The following is a 23361-nucleotide window of genomic DNA, read 5'->3' as shown; positions in this document are numbered from 1 at the left end:
TGAGGATTTTATGTTAAAAGAAGAGGAGACTGAGGGGGTTCTTTTCTAGAAGGGTATAAGACCATGAGAGGCATGGATAAGGTGAATGCACTCAGTCTTTTTCCCAGGAACTCGAGGATTAGACGGCTTGATTGGATCAGTTTAAGGTTAGAGGAGAAAGAATAAAAGGGAAGCTGAGGGGCAACTGTTTTACACAGAGGGTGGTGTTTATATGGCATGAGCTGGCAGTGGAAGTGGTTCAGGCAGGAACACTCTCTACAGGTAAAAGACATTTGGACAAATACATGGATAGGAAAGGGTCAGAAGCAAATGAGCCAAGTGCAGGGAAATGGAGTTAGCGTGGATGGACTTTCTGATTGGCATGGGCCAGTTTGGGCCAAAGGGCCTGTCTCTGCTGTAGGATTCTACAACTCCTAAGTGCATTTGCTATTTCTCCCACTAACTCTGGTATCCTGGGATGTATTCCATCAGGGCAATGAGACTTATCTACCTTTAGCTCCATTAGCTTGCCCAGCTCTAACTCTTTCACGATAATGGTTATTATCTAGGTCTTCACCTTCCTCCGTTTCCTTATCAATTACTGGCATGTTCTTCGTATCCTCCACTGTGAAGACTGACTGCTGTGTGCTCATATTCCTGAACCCTGCTGGATAGGAATAACTGGGCACAGAACTCTGAGAGGTCTTCTTTGAGTCTTTATTGATGAAATATGGCAGTTGTATGAATAGTGTACATACAAAACACCTCCAGGCAGCATCAGGTAACTCCCCACCTGTCTGATGTACAGCTCCCATTCTTATACCTTGGTGGTTTGGGACTTTGAAATACAGACTGTCTCTCAGTATTATCTCCATGGCAACGGCAGTTAGAAAGTCTAGTTCAGTTCAGCACTTTGTGGTTAAACCACACACCCCTCCCCCACGCCCCCGTGGCTCCCTCAAGTATCTGACAGGCCCTTCAGTTTCAGTGGGGCTGTCTATCGGGATGGTGATGTGGAGGAGCCGGTGGTGGGGTGAACAAAGTTAAAAACCACACATCACCAGGTTATAGTCCAACAGGTTTATTTGGAAGTACAAGCTTTTGGGGTGTGCTGTGGTTTTTAACTTGATCAGGATTATCTCTATGGTAACAGTTAAGTGCTTCAACAATTACAGAGGCCATATGTTCCCCACACAATAGGTTCCCCTCTAGCAGGGTAAACTACTATTCTGGCCCTGGGGACAGCTACTCATCACTTTTCTCCCCCAATCCCATCTCGCTTTCTGTTGATCTTTGAAGTTTTCCTAATCTCCATGGTCTTTGCCAATCTGTGTGCATTCTATTTCAGTTTGATAAACTCCCTTATTTCCTGAGCCACCCACAGCAGATTACCCCTTTTCCTACCGTCCTTCCTTTTCCCTGATATATACTTTTGCTGAGAATTTCAAAAAATTGCTTTGATATTTCCCCAATGTGCGTCAACTTTCCCACCATAAAGTCTTTGCTTCCAGTCTACATTAGCCAACTCCTGCCTCATCCTATTGTATTCTCCTTTTGTTTTAAGCACTGGATCGTGGGAGTGGATCTAATCTTCCAGCTTTCCATCTGTGTTCTAAGTTCAACCAGACTTCTCAGAATTCTTTTATCAGATTACGAGGTGAGACGATCTTTCCTGGGTGTTTTGGTTTTCATTGTCAGAGACCTTGTCTTTGTAATAAAGTGCAGGATAGATATTCACAACAGAGTATTCTGGACACTGCGAACGTACAACACAATCTAAAACCATAAATCACTGTCTCCCTTCAGTTTAAAATTGCAAAATCATTATCTCCTACACGCTTCCTCACTATCTAAGGTTGGAATGCTAATCCACCTGACTATCTGTCATTTTCCGAAAATCTCCTTTGGTGAAGGAGGTGAATTTTGGATTCAGCTTTCCAGTTATTACCGTAAGAAGATAAGTACTGGGCACAGGAGAACCAGCCCCACCATGTAATACAGTGATGATTGAGCTCACCTCGGTCTCAGCTGGATTTTCCCACCTGCTCTCTCTCTCACCCTTCAACTCATTGCAAATTCAGCATCTGTATCTCTTCATTACATTCGCTCATTGTCCTGGCATCCACCGCATTTTGAATAGGAAATTCCACAGATTCACAACACATTGAGACAAGGACCTTCTTCCACATGAGAATAGAATAGAGTCCCTATAGTGCAGAAACAGGGTATTCATCCATCGAGTCCACACCAACCCTATGATGAACATCCCATTCAGACCCACCCATTCCCTGTAACATTGCATTTCCCATGGCTAATTGTCTAACCGACACGTGCATGGACACTGTCAGCAATTTAGCATGGGCAGTCCACCCAAACTGCACATCTTTGGACTGTGTGAGGAAACTGGAGAACTGCACGAAACCATGCAGACATGGGGAGAATGTGTAAACTCCACACAGTCGCCTAAGGTCCCTGACGCTGTGAGGCAGCAGTGCTAGCCACTGAGCCATCTCTGCTTAAAACCTACTGTGCCTTATTAACCTCCCTATCCCCCAATTGGCTGAATCTATGATCCTTACGTCAGAAATCAGGTTGTCTAAGCTGATGTCTCAGGAAATCCCAGTGACAGCCCACATGTCCCATGTGTCTGAATGGGGATCCTATAGAGAACATCCTCCATCCCACAGTTTTCATTCACGTTCCAGAGACAGGGCTCCAGTGGCTGCATGAGGACTGCAACTCCCAAATTCCGAGGCAGGGACCACACGTCTGTGGGCAAACCTGGCACTGCACAAGTACAGAATGTGGATGAGTTTTGGAGCATGTGCTTTGGGGTAACTAGTGGAAAGTATTTCATATTCTGTCTGGAGGAGGAACGTATTTGCTTGTAGTATTGATCTGTTGGAGGGTCAAAGTGTCACCACACCCACATGGGACCAAGTTCCATTCCTAACTTGTCATAACACTGGAATCGACCAATGAGAAACAAGGAAGGATCTGACCCATTCTCCCAGACTGAAGGTTCCTCTTCTGTCCAGGATCTGCCACCTCCCTTTCTGTTTCCTTTTGTTTCATTCTGCTGTTACACTATTGACTTGCAGCAACTGAAGGGAAAGGAAGTGAACCCAGAAAGGGTGCAGACTTTAACTAGGGACGGCAAGTGGTGGCATAGACCTGTTTATCAGTAACTCCATGAGAATGGGGAGGGTGTACATTAGTAGGTAGTAGAGTTAGAATGGTGGGAGAGAGTAAGTGGGCTGGAAGGTTACAGCTTTGGGGGAAGAAAGGGGGAAAAGATATTCCAGAGAAACTAGAATTGTCTGCTCTGAATTTCTTATCTGTACATATTCCTTTATACAGGGTGCTAGGTGGTGAAGATTTGCAGACTGAACTCTCAACATCATTTGCCGATCATGATAAAGTTAACCAGAATTAGAAGAACCAAAGATGGAGAATCACTGGGCCAGAATCCTGCAACTCTCTCTCCCTCCCATCATTGTCGGTCTATCTGCGCCAAATGGACGGCGAATGGTTCAAGACAGCAGCTCGCGACCATCTTCTCAAGGGTAACTAGAGATGGGGAATAAATGCTGGCTGAGCCAGTGATGCCCATATCCTGGTAATGGGTTCTATCTCTCGTTGCTGAAACCCAATTGATGTTCCTGCAGGATGATGAGGGATACTGAGTGTATCCTCCAGGAGGCAGCACCATCACATTACCCCTGCCTACACCCACACAACAACGTCACTGGAACAAAAGGCAGTGAAGCCCAAGGAGGACTGAAATATAGTTCTTCAAGGTAAAGTCATGAAAGGGGATTGGAACAGAGCAGGAACAGGAGACTGAGCTGGATGGTCAGCTGTTTCCCATTGAATGGTGGAGCAGGATTGAAAGGCTGAATGGTCTCCTGCTGCTATCTCCCAGGTATGTATATAACCACGGAGCCCGGGTAGGAAGAAGGGGGCAGGGATTCTCCAGGAGATTGCACCTCCACAACAGTTTTCAGTGAGGGATGGTTTGATGGATTTTATTTAACATTTATCTTTAACACAAGGTTTATGAATTTGGTTTTAAAATATTGTAGCTATTTATTCCTCAATAAATAAAACTAAAAGAAATGAAACTAATAGTTTTTAAAATTTTCAAACGCCCTGTAAAACAAAATCCTGTCTATTCCCGGACACCATCTCTTTCCAGTTACTCAAACTCCAGGGAAATATTCCCTCCCTGTCTGAACCTTTGGTTTGATTTAACTGCTTTTCAGTTCTCCTTCTTTGAGCTGTGAAGTGTTCATTTTCCCCCATTTCTCCGACGCAGACGTGTTATCACACACAGCTGAGCAACCTTCCCACGTTCATCATTTCACCATTTTAGGTTTTGTTAATATATAATCACAAGCAGTAAACCACCCGTGTAACCAATTGAATATTTACAAACAAAGCCCATTACGGGCAAAGCAAACCATTACAAATGACAGATTGGGAAGGGACCAAATCAAAGTAGAGTTAGGGGTGAGGGGGCAGCAGTGGAGATAAAGCACTGTATCCCCTGCGATGCCCACCTCTATCTAAAGGCATCAAGAGCATTGATACATACCACATGCTCCTCTCCAAGGACACGCTGCTTTATCCTCAATCATCGAATAGCATCCCAACTGTGTGGCAGGAGAGCATTGGCCCATCAAACCACACCAACCATCCAAAGAGCATCCCACCTGGAGCACTCCACCTCTGTAACACTGCATTTCCCATGGCTGATTCACTGAGTCTGCACAATCCTGGAGACTGTGGACAAGTCCACACCGACCGCTGAAGCGCAACCCACCCATACCCCTACATTTACCCCTTACCTAACACTACGGGCACACACAGAAACACAAAAGGCAGCATGTGTACCTGAGTTGAATGAACCTGGACTTGTGATTGTTGTCACATTTTCCTAACTAGTTAGAATTACAGAATCCCTTAGGCGCACAAAGAGACTATTCGGTCCATCGAGTCTGCAATGATCTGCTGTCCCACCCTACCTCCATAACCCCACATTTAGCATGGCTAACCCAACCCATCTAACCTACACACTACAGGCCATGTTAGCACGGCCAATCCATCAAACTGGCACATCTGTGGGAGAGTCACATATTATGTCTAAGTGCTCAGGATTGTGGATGAAGGCTCACAAATACTTGACTCTGACGCAAATCCTCTTTCTTTTTCAAAATAAAATCTGGGGGAAACTGCAGCCAGAAAGATTTCCGATTATCTCATGAGGAAGAGAATTCAAAACTCGTGCCCCTGACCCAGGGGCGCAGTGAAGTCACAGAGATCTGGGAACCATCAGAAATGTAACAGGTTGTGAGCAAGGTGGGAGTGAGACAAGGACAAAAAGACAGTCTGTCACACGGGGGAAGGCAGGAGAGATTGAATTGCAGAAATGGTAGTCCCTCAAGGCCATGGGGAATGGAGTTAGGGCTGGGAAAGAAACCAGGAAACAAGGTGAGCAGCTGTAAAAGAAATACATTGAAAAAACAGATTATAACCACATTGAGGGCAGAGTACACAGTCTGAAATTGTTGCTCTCATTGGTGAGTACAGAACGCTGTAAAGCCTGGGTCATTCTATTATAGCCAACACATGCAGGATAGGCCAAGTGGCCTCGATCTGTGCTGTAACTTTCTGATAAATTTATTCTGACATTTGGAATTCAGGTCGGATGATGTTCATAAATTCTCAAATTGGACTTGAGTTTAATATTCTGGAGAAATGTCAAATCAATCTCAATGATCCCATTCTGCAGACTTTAGTCCACAGCCCTGCATGTTCCAGCATCTCAGTTACATCCATGTCCTTTTATTCTAATGTGATGCTGGTTACTCCCTCTGCCACCCCATCAGTGAGTTCCTGCTCCCCACCATCTCTGAGTGAAATGAATTCTCCTCTCCCCTTCTTTCTGGGAATTAGTTTCAATCTAAATCCTCCAGTTTCTGACCTCTCAGTTAATGAATAGCTCCTTCCTATCCACTCGATCTGGATTCCTCAGCATTTTATCACTTCAATTAAATCTCAGCTCATCCTCCTCGGAAATCATCCCCCAGTCTATCCAACCTTTCCTCAGAGCAGAAATGTTCCAATTGTAGAAACATTCTGATCAATCTCCTCTGTACCCTCTGGTGTGATCACATTAACCCTGGAATAAGGGGATCAGTAGTGTGTGCAGTACTTTAACCGCAGTCAAACGAGTGTTCCTGACATTTCCCATGTCACCTCCGTGTTCTTGTGGTTGTCGCTCACACAAGAAGTGTCCTGTTTTTTCCACTTGGAACTGGATGTGCACTCCATGGGGCTGGGATTCCCTACCATGTGTCTATTTGTTAACTAAACCTAAATTGACTTCAGATTAAAACAAGATTATCAGCTACCTACCAATCAACTTCTTCCGTTACACCCAAGTTACCTTACTTTTTAAAAATCTCTTTAAAATTACTACTATCTAAACACAACAGGCTTTAAGTTGCTGATCAAGTATTCAGATGTCTCCACTGTTACAATCACTTGAAGATTATCTTTACCTTCAGCTACATTTGGTGAATTGAACACTGATTGTAAATATATGAATGACAAACGGACTTGAGTTTGATGATCATTAATCCAGTCTGACATTCTTCTTGGTTAATATCTTGAAGAGAACTGTCCTCAGAACTCCAGCTGTGCTCTGACTTCATTCACAACTGGATTTGGTTGGACTGCAGATCTTAGATCTGTTCTGTTGTTTCCCGGATTGCTTCACTCTGTCTATCACTTGCTGCTTATGCTGTTTGTCACACAAGTAGTCCTCTTTGGGAACTTCTTCAGGGTAACGCCTCGTTTTTAGGTATTCATGCTGCTGTTCCTGGCATGCCCTCCTGAGTTCTCTCAGTTGAATGAGGATTGATCCTCTGGTTTGATGGTAAGAGGTAAATTGGGGAATATGCTGGGCCGTGATTCTGTAAGTTTTGTTGGAGTACAATTCTACTGCTGTTGTTGGAAGGAAATGGCTAAACTCTTACACTGTTGGCCCCATATACTACATGCAGTATCATGAACACTGATAGGCCAAGACATGAAATACGAGCAGCACTGTACAATGATGCAGGATCACAACTGCAGTAAGGAGAGTTTAAGATCCAACTTGACATAGGAGTAGGGAAAGAAGCAGCTGATCAGATTGTCTTATTCATAGTCACAAAGAGACTCTGTGAGATTATTGTACTGTTGGGGGTGAGGATGGAGGAGGTTGGGGAGATGGAGAGCCCTTCAAAAGAAACTAATCTGCCTGAGAGTTGTGAGAAAGAATTGATTGCCATGCATTTAACAGAAAGCTTATTGAAACTGTTTTTATCCCCAAAAGATAACAAGACAATAGAAACAAACCCTAGAATACATGGTTCAGAGATGGGTGTCAATAGCCAATTAACATCCAACTCCTGCAATCATTGAGCAAACGTATGTGTGATTACCCAGTTCTAATGAACTAGAAAATCCCTGTTCACTCTGTGCGGATGGACAGCGATGTGGGGAAGTATTGGTCTAGTGGTATTGTCGTGAGACAGTTAATCTAAAACCCCAGATAGTGTTCTGGAGACCTGGGTTCAAAGCCTGCTGCAGCAGATGGGGGGGATTTGAATTCAATTAAAAAAACTCTGGAATTTAAGAATCTAATGATGACCATTAATCGATTGTCAGAAAAGCCCATCTGGATCACTAATGGCCTTTCAGGAAGGAAGCTGCCATCCTTCCCTGGTGTGACCTACATTGTGACCTCAGACCCACAGCAATGTGGTTAACTCTTACCTGCCCTCTGGGCAATTAGGGATGGGCAGTAAATGCTGCCGGGCCAGCGACACCCTCATCCTGTGAATGAATAAAGGAAAATAAAAGTCTCTACCCAGTGTGAATCTGTACATGTTCAACAATGTTAACATTTCCAAAGCTAAGATCTCAATGTGCACAACTTTATGAGCTGCCAAAACCATTGATCATTACTTCGTGTGAATAAGAGAGAAAAAAAATCCTTCAACTGTGGCTATCAGTAAATTGACTGGTGTCTCAGCAGGGTGGATGCCTGAGTGAATCCCCCCCCCCCCCCGCCCCCCCCCCCCCCCCCAAACACACACACACTCACACAAACACACAGCAGGTGAACAGCTTCTCCCCAGTCTGACTGGTTTGGCCAGTTTCCAGGTGGGATGGGTAAAGAATTCCCTTCTGGCATTCCCCACATTTCCAGCGTCGATCCCTAGTGTGGTTAAACTGATGTTTTGCCATTTCAGATAAGCTAGCAGACTGTTACACACACCGTTAGCCCCCCCCCCCCACCCCCAAGAACCCAGTATAACGCAGTAAACATTACCTCCTGCTGTGGAGGGACAGCCTGTATTGGTCTGTGTAGGAACACTGAGCAGATTTACCTCAATGACAACTTAATCGGTGACCAGAGCAAGTTAAGCAAGTCCAAATATAATGCATTATAGCACAGAAAGAGGCCCATCAAATCCAAGCTGGCTCTCTGTAGCAGAATCCAATATTCTCATTCCCCCTACATACCCCAAACTCTGCAAGTTTAGTTCCCTCAGAACTGATCTAATTGTTTTTATCAATCACTGATCTTCTCTACTTGCACCACTGTAATAGGCAGCATGTTCTGCATATTTCCAGCCAATACAGTCAGCAGAAACACTTGATCATCTCCCGCTGTCTCAAAACCTTACATCTGACCTTAACTCTTGTGCCATCACCTATCAAACACACATATTTTTGTCTGCTATATCTAGGTCTGTTATAATCTTATGCGGCTTTTTCAAAAATAAATTTAACTTGTTTATTTCAAAGAAAGTAGCAATCTCTTCAAATCAATCCAGTGACTGTATTTTCCTCATCAGTGAACCATTCCAGTAAGTCTGTACCCCACATCCTGAAGATCACTCATATCCTTCCTTGTTAATGTCTGTTTTGTTCCACAAATCCAGGCGACACAAGTTTTCTGTACAACAGCAGTAGCTTTATTATTGGACAGCTGGAAAGAATTTCAAAGCATCTCTAAAGTAACCGAGTGTCTACTTGTACAGACTCATCTTCACGAATCTCTGCCTTACCCACAGAGACAGTATATTTAATAAGAATTAGACAAAGGCATATCAGTCACATGGGCGATTGCCATTACATAGTTTAAAGCTGGTAATTATGAATTTACAAAGCTTGATGAATGCCAATGTCCTGTGATAATGTGTGATGGATTACAGAAACTGATTATCGTATTGTCCATGATTGTGTGTTGATGGGAAGAGATGAAGGCAGAAGGGTTCTTCCTTCAGTAAATGGGAGATTCACTTACCTATGCTAATATGGAGGGGAGGTAAGACAATGGGAGCAGGAGGCAGTTTAACAGGGTTGTGCCCAGGGCTCTCCGTCTTGTCTGGAAAGGGCAAATTTCTCTATCTGGGGTTATGGTGGAATCCACATGTGTGGCTCCAAGAGGTTCTGTTTCGAAGATACGGTCTGCCTCACCCCTACTGAGGTGTTCAGTCTGTATTGGAAGAGTACAGGCCTTGTACTCTTACATTACGGCAGGAAGACCTTTGGCAGGAGAATGTTTAACCCTTGAGTCGCCAATGCATTCTGAAAGAGAAGCAAAGTATGGAACAGGCCCCTCTGTGGTATTTTAACTTCCTCATCCTGACCAGGAATCTGTTGACCACAATTGGATGCAATGATTGACTATGACCGAACTAGAACTTTGTCAATGGTCAGCATCTTTTCCATGAGTATGTTATCATTCCCTGCATTAATGAAGCCCAGCATCCTATAAGTTTATTCAATACACTTTATGTTTTCTCTCCTTTAAGGATTTGTACACATTATCCCCCATTCCTGCTGTCCTGCTCTCTATGTCTGTGCCATTCAAATATATATTCCCTTTCGACATTGCTTCTCTCAAAATGCATCAACTTACTGTGTGTTCTAAAGAAGAGACATATTATACTCAAAATATTATCTCTCGCTCCACACATTCTCCCCTCTGGAAAACAGAACAGTACAGCACCGGAATAATCGGCCCACCATGTCTGTGTGGATCATGATTCCATCTGCCTCTACATGATCCGTATCCCTGCCAACCCATACCTGCTTATCTGTCTGTCCAAATGCCTCTTAAACATTGTGATTGTTTCTGCTTTTACCATCTCTCAGGCAAGTACATTCTAGTCACTGACCACCTCCTGCAGAAGAAACTTGTCTGACACAACTCCCTTTAAACTTACACAGATGTTGTTGAAAATGCTCAGCAGGTCATGCAGCATCTGTGAAGGAAAATCCATTAAAGTTTCGGGTCCGGTCCCCCTTCCTCAGAAATGTTATCTAATTTCTCTTCACAGATGCTGCTAGAACTGCTGAGCTTTTTCAGAAACTTCTGTTTTTCTTTCTGGTTTACACCATCTGCTGTTCTTTCGGTTTTCATTTCCTTTAAACTTGCCCCCTCTCCCCTTAAATCTATGGCCTGTGGAATTGGTACTTTCCACTTGGAAAACGATTCAGATTATTCACTCTCTCTGTGCCTCTCGGATCACTCCACAGCCACTGACTTTCCAAAGACAACAATCCAAGATTTTCCAACCTCTCCCAATCCAGGCAACATCCTGGTAAACCCATTTCCACCCTCTCCAAAGCCTCCACATCCTCCTTATAATGCAGTGCCCAACACAGCCCACAATCCCCCAAAGGTGGCCTAATGACAGTTTTATATTCACTCCCCTGACAGAAGAAGGCAAGCCTGCCATCCAGCTCCTTCATCACATTCAGGGAGCTGTGAACTTGCACCTGAAGATCCCTCTGTATATCAATGCTGCTCAGGGCACTTCCTTTTAGTGTATACATTCTTCTTACAATGGCCCGCCCAAAACGCATCACATCACACTTGTCTGAATTAAAATCTATCTGCAATTTCTCCGCATAACCTTCCAACTGATCTCGTCCTTGATGTTTCCTTTGACAACATTCTTCACGATTCACAACTTCTTCACTTTGTGCCATCTACAAACTTGCTAATTAAATCTTTTACATTTTCAGGCTAATCATTTATATATATTACAAGCAACAGTTGTCCCAGCTCTGACCCTTGTGGAACAGAGGCACTGCTCACAGACCTCCAGCCACCAACATGCCCCTGCACAACTGTTACTGGGAGAAATATCAAAGAGGAGCCTTGAGTTCTGTGCTGAGCAGCACGACCAATGTTTATTCAGAGTTCCTTCTCTGGAATTCTGTGGATCCCCCAGCCATGTCCAGCATTTGGATGTGTTTCTTTCATACATTCCACTCATATTTCCCCCCCTGACCCGATCTCCTGGGTTCGGGATGTCAGCTCGGATATTTATGAGCTCCCTTTCCCAGTCTCTGATTCTCTGTCCGTCTGCAACTTCCCCTCTCAGCTCATGCAGTTGCTTTGTCAGTTCTTTCACAAATTGTTTCACCCTATCCCTGCCATTATACATCCCCTGCCCTCCCACTACCATAGTCCATCCGGTCACTAATTCAAAGGGGGATTGCTCAGTTCCCTTTGCTGGGGTTGATGTCAGTTTCATTAGGATTGTGGGGAGTACACTAACCCATCCCGGCCTGTCTCTGTCAGGGCCTTAGTCAGACTAGCTTTCAGTGTCTGCTTCATTCCTTCTCCTGTCCCTGAGCTCTGGGGGTGGTATGTGAGATGGTATTTCTGCTCAGTACCAAACAGGCCACAGAGCTGCTTAACTTCGATTCCTGTCGCATGTGTCCCTTGGTCAGAACCTGCAGGGGAATGTTTCCACCCACTGAGTAAACCTGTTTATTAAGACCCAGCAGGATTTCCCTCCCTGGGATTGGGATGGGGGTGTATGTAAAATCCATCTGTAATTGTTCCCGTGAGCCCCAGGGTCCCTGCTGCTGCCTCCATTTTATCTTGATTGTTTTCCCTGGCTCACACTGTGTACAGACTACACCCCTTCGACAAAACCTTCTTGTTCCAGAACACCCCTGTAAGTGATCATCCAATATTGCATTTTATCCTGCTTAATATGGGCCATCCCATGATATGTTTTTCATAATGTTTGTCTGAAACAGTGGCACTGCTGGATGTCCTATTACTGCCCCACCCTTTTCCCATTCCTGTTTCTCCTGCTGTGGGACTGTTTCTGCAAATATCTTTAAACTTTCCTTTCTCGCTTCTGTAGCTACTGCCACTGCATCCTCCTCAAATGTCTGCACTGTTTCAGTAAGTATGCTCACCCATGCTCACCAATTACCCCGTTGGTGTGGCGTTTCTACTTTCATGTGAGCTCTAATCTTCATTATTGCTGCTTCACTGGGAAAGTTAGCTGCTTCCACTAACTCTCTGCCCTGTTCTTTATGCTCAATGTGGCCCACAGACAGGGTGATATACCTTCACCCAGCCCAGTCATGAACTATACCAAAGGCATGCTGACTGTCCGTGTACATTTTGCCTCCCTCACCCCTGGTTAATGTCCGCGCTTCTGCCAGGGCTCCTGATGGTTCTCTATTTCTGGATAATTCCAAAACAAAATTCCCACAATAATTAAACAATCCTAAAGTTTGCCTCATGTGGGTAGATATTTTTATAACCATAGTTTTTGTTCCCGATGGGACTGTCCCCCCTCCCTTCCTGATTTGATCTCCCCAATATGATGTCCCAGTTCCGTCTCTCCCTACCTTCCCAGTTGCACTCTCTGTGCGTTAATTTTCAGCCTGGCCTGGCTAACCTGATCCAATACTCTGTATAATATCTGGATATTTTCTTTCTCACTGCTTGAGGTGATGAGGTCTTGGTAAGATCAGTGTGACTAAATCCATCAAACACACATCGGTGGGATATACTGGAATATTGCGGGATCCCTGAGGTAATATATCCTGGCGGACTGTTCTCCTCGGTCAGTAAACACCACTCTCTTCTGCCATTTAATGTCCACAGGTATGGACCAAGACTATTTCCAGTTTCTGTCAATCTATCACTGTCACAATTACTGCCTCTTCAGCCCCAGCTTTGATGAGATCCCGTTTGTGTGGGGAGTGAGAGGGCCCTCAATCTCTACAGGGTCGATAGATAACAACCCACTTTCCTGTTTGAGTTACGCACACCGCTGAGTGGGTCTGAGCTATAACCCACCAGATTCTCTGACTCTCCCAGTCTCCCTGCAATGTAGCTACTCCGGAGAGGTTGCCTCTCCTTTTCCTTCTGTCCCAGTCCTGGCTGGAGCATCCCCATGTTTAAATTCGGGTGTTGACGTCAATAGTTGCCATTTTAGAATAAATAGGAGCAACTCCCAGAATGGTCCCTTCTTGAGTTTCACACCTCCATATCTGAATATATTTTGTCATACTCCTGGTCGACATCGGGGCAGGTTTGCTTCATCCACCTTCCCAGGTTCCCTCTCCGACTGCTCTCATTTTAGTAATTTAGGGGGTGAAGGGTAAATGCTTATCGGTAACTGACAAAGATGCTCCGGTGTTAGAGTCATGCAAGTGTTGGCCCCTTAACAGCTCGTCAATGAATATTCATGGAATATGCATATACCTACATGAACACAGGCCACTTACAATATGAACAACCTCCCTCTCTGTGCCTCCGTTCCTTGTCTCTGTGCCCTTTCCTGCTTCCCTTGTAACATTGTGGGTCTGATTACCTTCCCTGTACTGCAGCTATTCCCCTGTGTTTCTGTGTTTGCCTCAGCTCTCATGGCCCAATTCAGAATGTGGTTAGAATTATCTCCCACTGAGAGTCCCATATTTATAATTACAGTTAAATAGGGTCCCATGTCATCTTTTAAATACATCAAACACATCATTAAATTCATCATCACAGTTTGGGGTTTGGTGATCCCCGTGGTTGTTACACACTTCAGGCTTCCTCTCTGTATGATCCTCGATATTACCCTTGGCTCCCTGAGTCACCAAGGTTATTTTAGCCCATTCAGCCTGTCCCCTCCCCAGTGTGTCCCTGTAATATCTGTAAATGCCTGGAGCCACTGATCAGCTGTACTCTGGGGGGAACCGGCTCACACCCCATCCTCTCATTACAGGGACAGTTTCTGCTGTACACTTCAGGGCATCTTAGGCCGAGGGAGGGTCCGTGCATCATCTTCGGTGAGACTGTGTACCTCTACTAATTCATCCATATTGTCCCAATAAGGCCCATTATTGCCGTTTCTCTATCAGGCTGGGTGTTCATTCACCAACATCTGTTATTCAGCGGGTGAACGGTTCAGGTTTGGTTTCTGTCAGTTCCCTTTGTTGCTCCCTACTGTCTAAGTTGAGCTTTGATGCCCAGTGGTGCCACAGACACGGCCTTCTGGACCTTATAGGGCGGTGGGTCATCCCACCCATTGCTGTCCCTCTGTCCATACGTGGGTGCTTCACCATCTAACCCGTTCCAGTCAGTGTCACCATCCTCACTGCCTTCTGAGGAGAGCGGGGCACTAGGTACCTCCCCCACTGTAACTACCACCTGGCCTTTTGGCTTTAAGGCCTCACGTCTGAGAGCCACCACCTTCACTTGTTCCTGTTTCCCATAATAATGTAACACATCCTGTCATTCCTGGAATAAAACAGAGCAAAATGTGAATTTGGTTTTACTTGAAATATTAATAATTTGACATTCACTTTACATATTTATAGAGGTGAAAATTCCAGTTTGATTATTTAAGTGAATTTGACGTGATCAAATAATGAAAATAACAGATAATCAACGACAATGAATGAACTGAATAATATGTGATATTTTGTACAAGTTCTTGCAATGAAAATTCAATTTTATTTTAATGCTTGTCACCCATTACACCGTGGGCATTGTTTTTAGGGAATAAAGTAATGGAAGGATATCAGAGAAAATAAATAGACTTTAATTTTAGCTTCACTGCAATAATGAACCAAAACAATATTTGGAAATATGGTTGAACTACATAACAAAGTTTCCAGTGTCATTATTGACATGAAAACTATCTTAGTTTGCAAGTTGTTTTGCTCTAAGAATAATTGGAAATTAATTGTGATTTGGAATACACCATTTAAAATATATTTTGAAGAGAATAATCAGATACATTTTTTGGAGGAAATTAGGAATGGAAATAAATACATATTTATTGATATTAATAGTTTTAAAATGTTGAGAAGTTTACTGGGATTATTTTAATTGAGAGAGGCTGCATGATTATAAATACTAATTCGCCATTTTCTTTGCACTGTTGGTTTCACTAGAATCTGTTGTGGTCTAAGCTCTTGTTGTGTGCAATGGTCTGTCACGAATAGCTTAATTAACCTGCGAGTTCCTGATCAGGTTTCCTTTGTCTGTAAGTCAGTCTGTAAGTGAGCAACACACCTCCTTTTGTGAGGAGAAATAAGTGGCAGTTCACACTGAGAATTGTTTCTAGCACACACCATCAGCAGGAAAGAGTTTTTTCTAAAGATTTCCAATCTCTATCTACAAATCTGATTTGTCAGTTTGTGGGGGATTCAGCCCCTTTGTTCTGAGCTGTTTTCATACAAGCAGTTGGTTCATTCTGGCTTTGCCAAGAATGTTGTTTACTTTTCCCTTTTACTGTGATTCTGCAGGTTCGCATATTCTGTGAGTCAATAATGTTCAGTAACTGAACATTGATTTTTTTCTCTAACAGAGCAGTGGCCTTGTTTTCAATTAAGTATTCACTTTCCATTTCCTGGTTGTATTGAATGTTCCAGAACCAGACTCTGAGCAATGTTTTCATTCACTTGTGTTGGATTCACTGCCAGCCACATGGTCAGTCAGTTTCAGCAGTTTGAATTCAATAATCATCTAGAATTATGAGTCTATTGATGAAATTATTCTCGATTGTCAGGAAAAACCCATCTCGGTCACTGATGTCCTTTAGGGAAGGAAGCTGCCATCCTTACCTGATCTAGTCTACATGTGACCCCTGACCCACAGCAATGTGGTTGACTCTTACCTGCCCTCTGGGTAATAACTGCTGCCCATAGCCGGTGGCACCTACATCCAGTGAAGGAATTTTCAACAAAGCTCTTAGTCCTGTGTCATGTGAGAAAGAAGCAGTTTCAGCCCCTCAAGTCCACTCCATCATTCAATAAGGCCAGGCCTGATCTGTTAGTGATTTGTGTTCCATCTTCCCCCAACATCCCTTAACAAGAACCTATCAACCAGTGTCTTAAAAATATTCATTGAGCCCACCTTCTGGGGCAGAGAGTTCCAAAGTTGCACAGCCCTCTGAGAGGAAATAAATCTCCTCATCTCTGTCCTGAAAGGGTGAATCTAATTTTAAAGCAGTTCTCTCGAGTTCACGTATGACCCACAGGAGGAAACATCCTTTCCACGTCCTCCTTAACAAACCATTCAGGATCTTAGACACTTCAGTCATTTCACCCCTCACTCTCCCAAACTCCGGCTGAAACAAATCCAGCCTGTCCAACCGATCCACATTTTATTACTGTCACGCCGGGTTGAAATGTTGTGTTGTGTTTATTATGCAGTGAATGTGTTGTTCCACTGTGTGGGGTCTAAGAGTCAACGTAGCCATACTAGCTTTCCTGTCTCACTGTGTTCCATATATCTTACATCACTGTGGTGATCCAATCCCTCCCTACCTCATATAACCAAAAAGAATGGCAGAGAGAGATCAAGAAAAGTTGTTAGAAAATTTGTTGTTGCCGAAAAGGTACTTGGTCTGTTTGTAGAGATTGCATTGTAATTGAAGTAACCAGTTAATGAAAAGTTACTGACAAAATATTTGAAGCGGAGTTGCTGCTGGTGATGGAAATGCTGCTGGTTGGTATAAGAGAGGGCTGGGGGGAATACTGTACTGAGGAGAAAGTGGAGCAAGGTAACCTTTTATCATTGTCAATAAGAAGAGGTAGAGATTGTAGCTAGGACAGAGTTGGAGCTATTTTGATCTTGCAGACATTATTTTAATATTTATTTGATGTTATTTGGTTGTCACTGGCTGGGCCCAGCATTTCTTGCCTGTCCCTAGTTACCCTTGAGAAATTGATGCTGAGATGTCTTCTTGAACCGCTGCAGTCTACCTGCTGTGGGTTGACCCACGATGCCATTGGGGTGGGGATTTCCAGGACATTCACCCACCGACAGTGAAGGAATGGCCATATATTCCCAAGTCAGGGTGCGTTAGTACCTTGGAGGGGAACTTGAAGGTAGTTGTATTTCCATCTAGCTGCTGCCTTTGTCCTTCGAGATGGAAGTGGCCATGTGTTCCTTGAGTGTTGTTAGGGCGGCACTAATCCAGGCAAGTGGGGAGTATTCCATCACACTCCTGACTTGTGCCTGGTAGCTGTTGGGTAAGCTTTCAGGAGCCAGGAGTTGAATTACTCTTGTAGCCACTGTGTTTGTGTAGTGAGACCAATTCAGTTTCTGATCAATGATTATCCCCAGGATAATGTTGATAGTGGGTGTTCAGTGATGGTAACAGCATTGAATGTCAAGTGATGGGGGTTAGGTCATTTCTTATACGTGATGGTCACAGCCTGCATTTGTGTGGGATGTATGTTACTTGCCCCTTGTCAGCCCAAACCTGGATATTGTCCAGATCTTGTTGTTCTTGGGGTTGGACTGCTTCAGTACCTGAGGAGTTAATTGGTTATCAATGTTCAATAATTACAAAATTATGCAAATTCCTTTTTCTATCAAATGTCATGGACTGTATCTTGTGGTCACTCTGATATTAAATTTCGTTATCTCCTTATTTTCTTCCTAATTCAGACACAAATGTTTGAACATCGATCAGGATAAAATTAAATAATTTAAAAACAAACGTTTCTACATGTAAACTAATTAAATGAAATACATTACTTCTGTATTGTCTGCATTTTGAGCAAAAATCATTTCTTTTCAATAATTACTGAATGACTCATTTATTGTCCTCAATCCATCAATCCAGCTGTTAGATTTTAGTCTTCAATTTACCGAGCTTAATGATGTCTAATCAACATTAGAGCAAAGTGCTTTTAAAATGTTGAGTCAACTTATTTGTTCTGATTCCAACATTTATTATGAATTCATTATCTTGATAATAATTACAGAATAATTTGTTTGTCTTTCTAACATGTATAGTCAGATCCATATTTTAATTTAATGCATTGTAACAATACTATTGTTTTCAGGTCAAGTATCCCACAATGGAACCAATGATTTTGCACCCAACATGCTTTGAAAACTGACTTTTGCTCGTTTGAATAATCACAGTAATCTCAGCCTTATAAATTCAGAGAACTGTAATTACTTTTCACTGCAATGATTGCTGTTCATGTCTACACATTGCACAGTCACATAGCAACATTAAATATCTCCTTCTTTGAAGTGCACTGATATATTTTCAAAAATCTATGTGTTGCTAATGTGTAACTATTGTTCAGTTCAGTAAGGGGTATAAATGTGTAATAATAGCTCAGTACATGAACTAATGTGAATATATTGCAGTGTACAAACTCACAATCATTGTGAAAATCAATTTTTATTTTAACCATGGAAACACAGTTGAATTAATTCAATTCTATTTCACTTTAATGCTCGCATTCATTGTATTTCTAATCACAATAAGAGTGAACTATTTCATGTGACACAATTATTTAAAATTCATGTCACTTTTTTATGGAGACAAAACAGAATTAATACCCGTTTTTGCTTTCCTTTACCTATCACAGTCAAGTTTGAATTGTAGGAAGTTAGACTGATACAGCACGGAAACAGGTCATTCAGCCCAACTTGGCATTCCGGCCAGGTTTCCGAAACTAAACTAGTCCCATTTTCCTGTGTTTGTCCCATATCCCTCTGGATGTTTTCTATCCATGTAACTGTCCAAAAGTCTTTTAGATGTTGTAATCGTACCAGCCGCTGCCTTTCCTGTCACATCTCATCTCAGTATGCCAAACACGCATTGTGAAAAGAGTTGCCCCTCCGATGCCTTTTAAAACTTTCCCCCTTACCTTAATAACATTCATACTTTAATCAGTGACCTGAAGCAAATAAATTCAATATATTGTGACCATTATAATCAACAACAGATACAAGTTGAGAAAATGTTGGATTGAAAAGTAATTCAATTGACACTTAGATATTTTCTAATCAACTCTGAGGTGCTTTGACACATCTCTGTTTAAGGTAGGAATTGAATGCCTACCTCATGGTCTATTAGTACAGACTTTACCAGAACCCTCCATAATGTTCCCATGCAGAAAGGGCAGGACTATAATCATATACTTACTGTGGTTACTCACAGGGAAAACTGCTCAGATATTTATCGTGATAATTGGACTAGGATTGTATTAGACAGCTCCAGTGTGTAATGGATAAAAAGAATTCCTAATTTCTAATAATGATGGAACGAAGCGGCAATGATCTTAAATAAATATAATTCTCATGATAATCAAATAATTCAATATGTTTGAAGCAGTTATTCATATACATAAATTAACATTTACCTGCTTTGTAACGCACATGATTTGGAAATAAAGCATTCGCCATTCAACGTGATACTCAGCGAAAGACAACTTTCCTCAGTTTCACAAAATTGTGATTTCTATGAATTCAAGGTTTATTATAAAAGAATTGATCAAACATTTGTTAATCAGGTTTGTGTACACAAGAAAAACATGAAATTTAAATAATGTTTAATGTGAAAAATAGTTAGCTCTTTTGTAATAATCAGAAATATAGAAATGTTAGCATTGAAGTGAAATACAATCAGTACAAGAACGCAAAAAACTGTGGATGCTGGAACTCAGAAACAAAATCAGTAATTGCTGGAAAATAACACAGCAGGTCTGGCAGCATCTGTGGGAAGCATTCAGTGTTAATACTTTGGGTCCAGTGACCCTTCCTCAGAATGTATTTTTGCTCACAGCCAATTCAATCCAACTAAGCTTCCGCACTGAAAATTATTTTGCTAAGATTAAGAGATTGTAGAGTGCAATATTGTTTGTCAGTTGATGTATTGAGTCATTGTTCCACATCGACAGCTGGATATATTGCATTTAAACAATGATTACCAGTTAGACATTAGCAATAATTAGTTTTAAAATGGCTGCAACCAAATTTAAGGTTGATAAGAAAATCCTTATTGCAATGTAATTGTGCAGTATATCTGAAAAAACTGAAATATTGAAGTGAAAAATAATTAGCCATCTCTTAATTGATAAGGCTGATTAATAATCTTTCCATTAATATGAGAATTCAAATGAAAGAGAATGAGATAGTTACTATGAGTGTTGGGTGAGAAAACTCTGGTTGATTGCAGGTGTGTTGAACTGAAAAGAATGTTAATATTTCATTATGACACTGGCACAAAGAAATAATGGATTCAACTAAAATGTGAATCTCATGATGGTGTGAGAATTGAAATGACAATTAAATAATAATTAATGTTAGAACTCAACACTTAAAATGATTCAATATATTCAAAGCAGTTTGTACTGGATATTCATTAAGATCAGTAAACTGAGAATTAAAATATTGGGTTAATTTCAACAAAAATCACAACTTCAGAGATTATTCATCAGAATTGTTTTGTCATTGAAAAAAAACACATTTATTCAAGAAATTTCCCTCATTTTCTGTCGTCTTTCCACAGGGATCTGTACTGGAACCCTTCTGGTTACGATACAAATATATAGAAGTGACATGAATTAAAACCTAATTGGGTGAGTTAATAAGCTTACAGATGATACAAAGTTCAGTGCAGTTGTGAATAATGTAGAAGGTTGTCAAAGAATGCAACAGGAAAAAGATAAACTGCAGCTATGGGCAGAGAAATTAAAGGTAAAGCTTAATCCATACAAGTGTGAGGTGTCACACTTTGGGAGCTCAAATATTAAGGAAAAGTAGATAGTTAATGGCAGGACCCTGAACAGCTTTGTTGTTCAAAGGGATCTTGGCATTCAAGACCATGGCTCCCTGAAAGTGTCCATGCAAGTAGATAGGGTGGTAAGGAAGGCAAATGGCATGCTTGCCTTTATTGGTCAGGGAACTGGTTACAAGCGTCAGGGTATCATTTTGCAACTTTGTAAGACTTTGGTTCAGGCATACTTAAAGTATTGTATTCACTTCTGTTCGCCACATTTCAGGAAGGGTATGGAGGCTTTGGAGATGGCACAGAGGGCGTTTACCCGGATGCTGCCTGGATTTGGAGAGGCTGCTTTTTTGTGGCGTGGCGGTGGCTGAGGGGAAGAATTGATTGAAGTCTATGCAATCAGGAGATACATAGGTAAGGTTGTCAGTCAGGAAGTTTCTTCCCAGAGTTGAAACGTCAAAACTGAGGCATGCATTTAACGTTGTGGGGGGAAGTTCGAGGGGCATGTGAGGGGCATTTACTTTTTACACAGGGAGTGGTAGGTGTCTGGAATGAACTTCAAGGTTTGGTGGTGGAGGCAGATACATTAAGGCTATTTAATGTTCATTTCGATAATTTGGATGGATATGGATCAAGGATAGGCAGAAGGGATGAGTTTCTTTTGCATTATATTCAGCACAACGTTACGGGCCAAAGGACCCATTCCTGTGCTGCACAGATCTTTGAGAGAAAACTAATACCTCACTCATATGACATTTAATCTAATCAATATTTAGCCACTGGTGTCAGAAATAGTAAGAAAATAAGTAGAGAACGAACTTGACTATAATCTAAACATAGAGTCAATGACATTTACAGAGGTAATTTTTTGATTTTTTTTAAATTATAAGATTAATAACTTTGGAGATGTGTTGAAAATGTTTGCAGTTACTGATGTGCTGAGCCAAAATTACCCTTTTTGAATTGAAGATTGGACTACAAACCTGTTAGAAAACTTGAAAATATTCAGTAAGGTGTGATGCACATCATAATTTAATCCATTGATTATTACTGCCAATACTACAATAAAAAAAAATTCAGCTCTACACCAAAAAGCATCAATTTTCCATCCAATGCTCATTGGAAATATTGGAATACTACTCATTTCAACAATCAAAGTAATCACAGCCCCATCGATTAAGAGATGTATAATGACATTTCACCAATAATTACTATTTATTTCGACATATTGCTCGTTCAAACGGCAATGTGAAGTTTCTCATTAATATTCAGTTCACTGACAGCATATTAATAATTTAGTTATTGCTAATATCTAACCATTGATCAATCCAGTCAGGGATAGAAAAGTGGAAATATGGCTCAGTACATCAACTGATGGAAAGATATTGCAGTGTTCACTCTGCCAATTATTGTGAATATCGATGTATATTTTGATTTGATTTGATTATATTTTTCTTCAACACAAAGATTTATTGTAATTCTGATCACAGTAAGATTATTTAACTTTGTGACTTTTTTTGTAAACAAAAAAATAGAACTTACAGGTGTTTGCTCTTTCCTTTATCAATCAGAATACATTTGGAATTGTTGCAAGTTATACATTTGTGGAAGGAAGAGAAGATGTCTGCAGCTGAATAGTTACAGTGAATGACCTTTCCTTCCGATTCCGTCCGACTGCTAAACATTCTCATTATCTTTTTCTTGATAAGAAAAACTGCTTTAAACGTATTCAGCAGTTGTATTTTTTATGAATTTACAATAAGCTCATGATATGCCGATTTATCTTTCTTCCCATTATTCTGATATTAATTTGAAAGTAAGAGCATATGTGCTTAGTACCACTATTATAGTGAATTACTATTTCATTCTCAGTCCATTACACAGAAACAGTCTAATTAATTCCCAGCCCAATTATCGGAATGAACACTGGTTAGTTTTCATTTGAGTAATCCCAATTGATTATAATCCCAACCTTCCTTGTTGGGACGATAATGAAAGGCACTTGTGTAGCTCTAGTAGTGTCTCTCCTAAGAGACCAGATAACCAGATGCAGAACCATAGCCTTGAAAGCTAGTCCTTCCAAATAAACATGTTGGACGATAACCTGGTGTCATGTGATTTTTAACTTTGTCCACCCTAGTCCAATACCGAGATCTCCACATTATTGTTGCACAAAGGTATTCTCGTAATTTTTAAAAGAAAATATTACTTTAATTAAGATCTTTAACACACGATTATTAATCCCTTCCTATATTCTTAAAATATAGTTGTAGTTGAAAAAGAATGCTCACTGAACACGGCACACACAGCTACACAAATGTCTTCATGGTCATCTAATTACTGCTCCAGAGAAAAACCTGAGTAAGTATCTTATTGTTTCTGAGAACAAAAACCACAATAAACATTTGGTGAGCTGTTCCATCCAATAAATGCACTTGATTTCTTACATTTCACTTCAGTAATTGCACACGACATATTTCGCTAAAACCAATAACAATGCTTTATTACAAATGAGCGA

The 23361-nt window shown here is 41.5% G+C and overlaps 1 long non-coding RNA gene across 1 annotated transcript; it reads left to right on the top strand.

The window, feature by feature from the left end:
- Window positions 1-3564: 3564 nt before the first annotated feature.
- Window positions 3565-21233, top strand: LOC140470587 (uncharacterized). The gene is made up of 3 exons (XR_011956550.1): window positions 3565-3904; window positions 20625-20694; window positions 21118-21233. It is a non-coding gene; the product is annotated as an uncharacterized lncRNA (long non-coding RNA).
- Window positions 21234-23361: the final 2128 nt, after the last annotated feature.

Source organism: Chiloscyllium punctatum, chromosome 52 (assembly GCF_047496795.1).
Source record: "Chiloscyllium punctatum isolate Juve2018m chromosome 52, sChiPun1.3, whole genome shotgun sequence".
Classification (NCBI taxonomy): Eukaryota; Metazoa; Chordata; class Chondrichthyes; order Orectolobiformes; family Hemiscylliidae; genus Chiloscyllium; species Chiloscyllium punctatum.
This window is presented reverse-complemented; position numbering and strand designations above follow the sequence as displayed.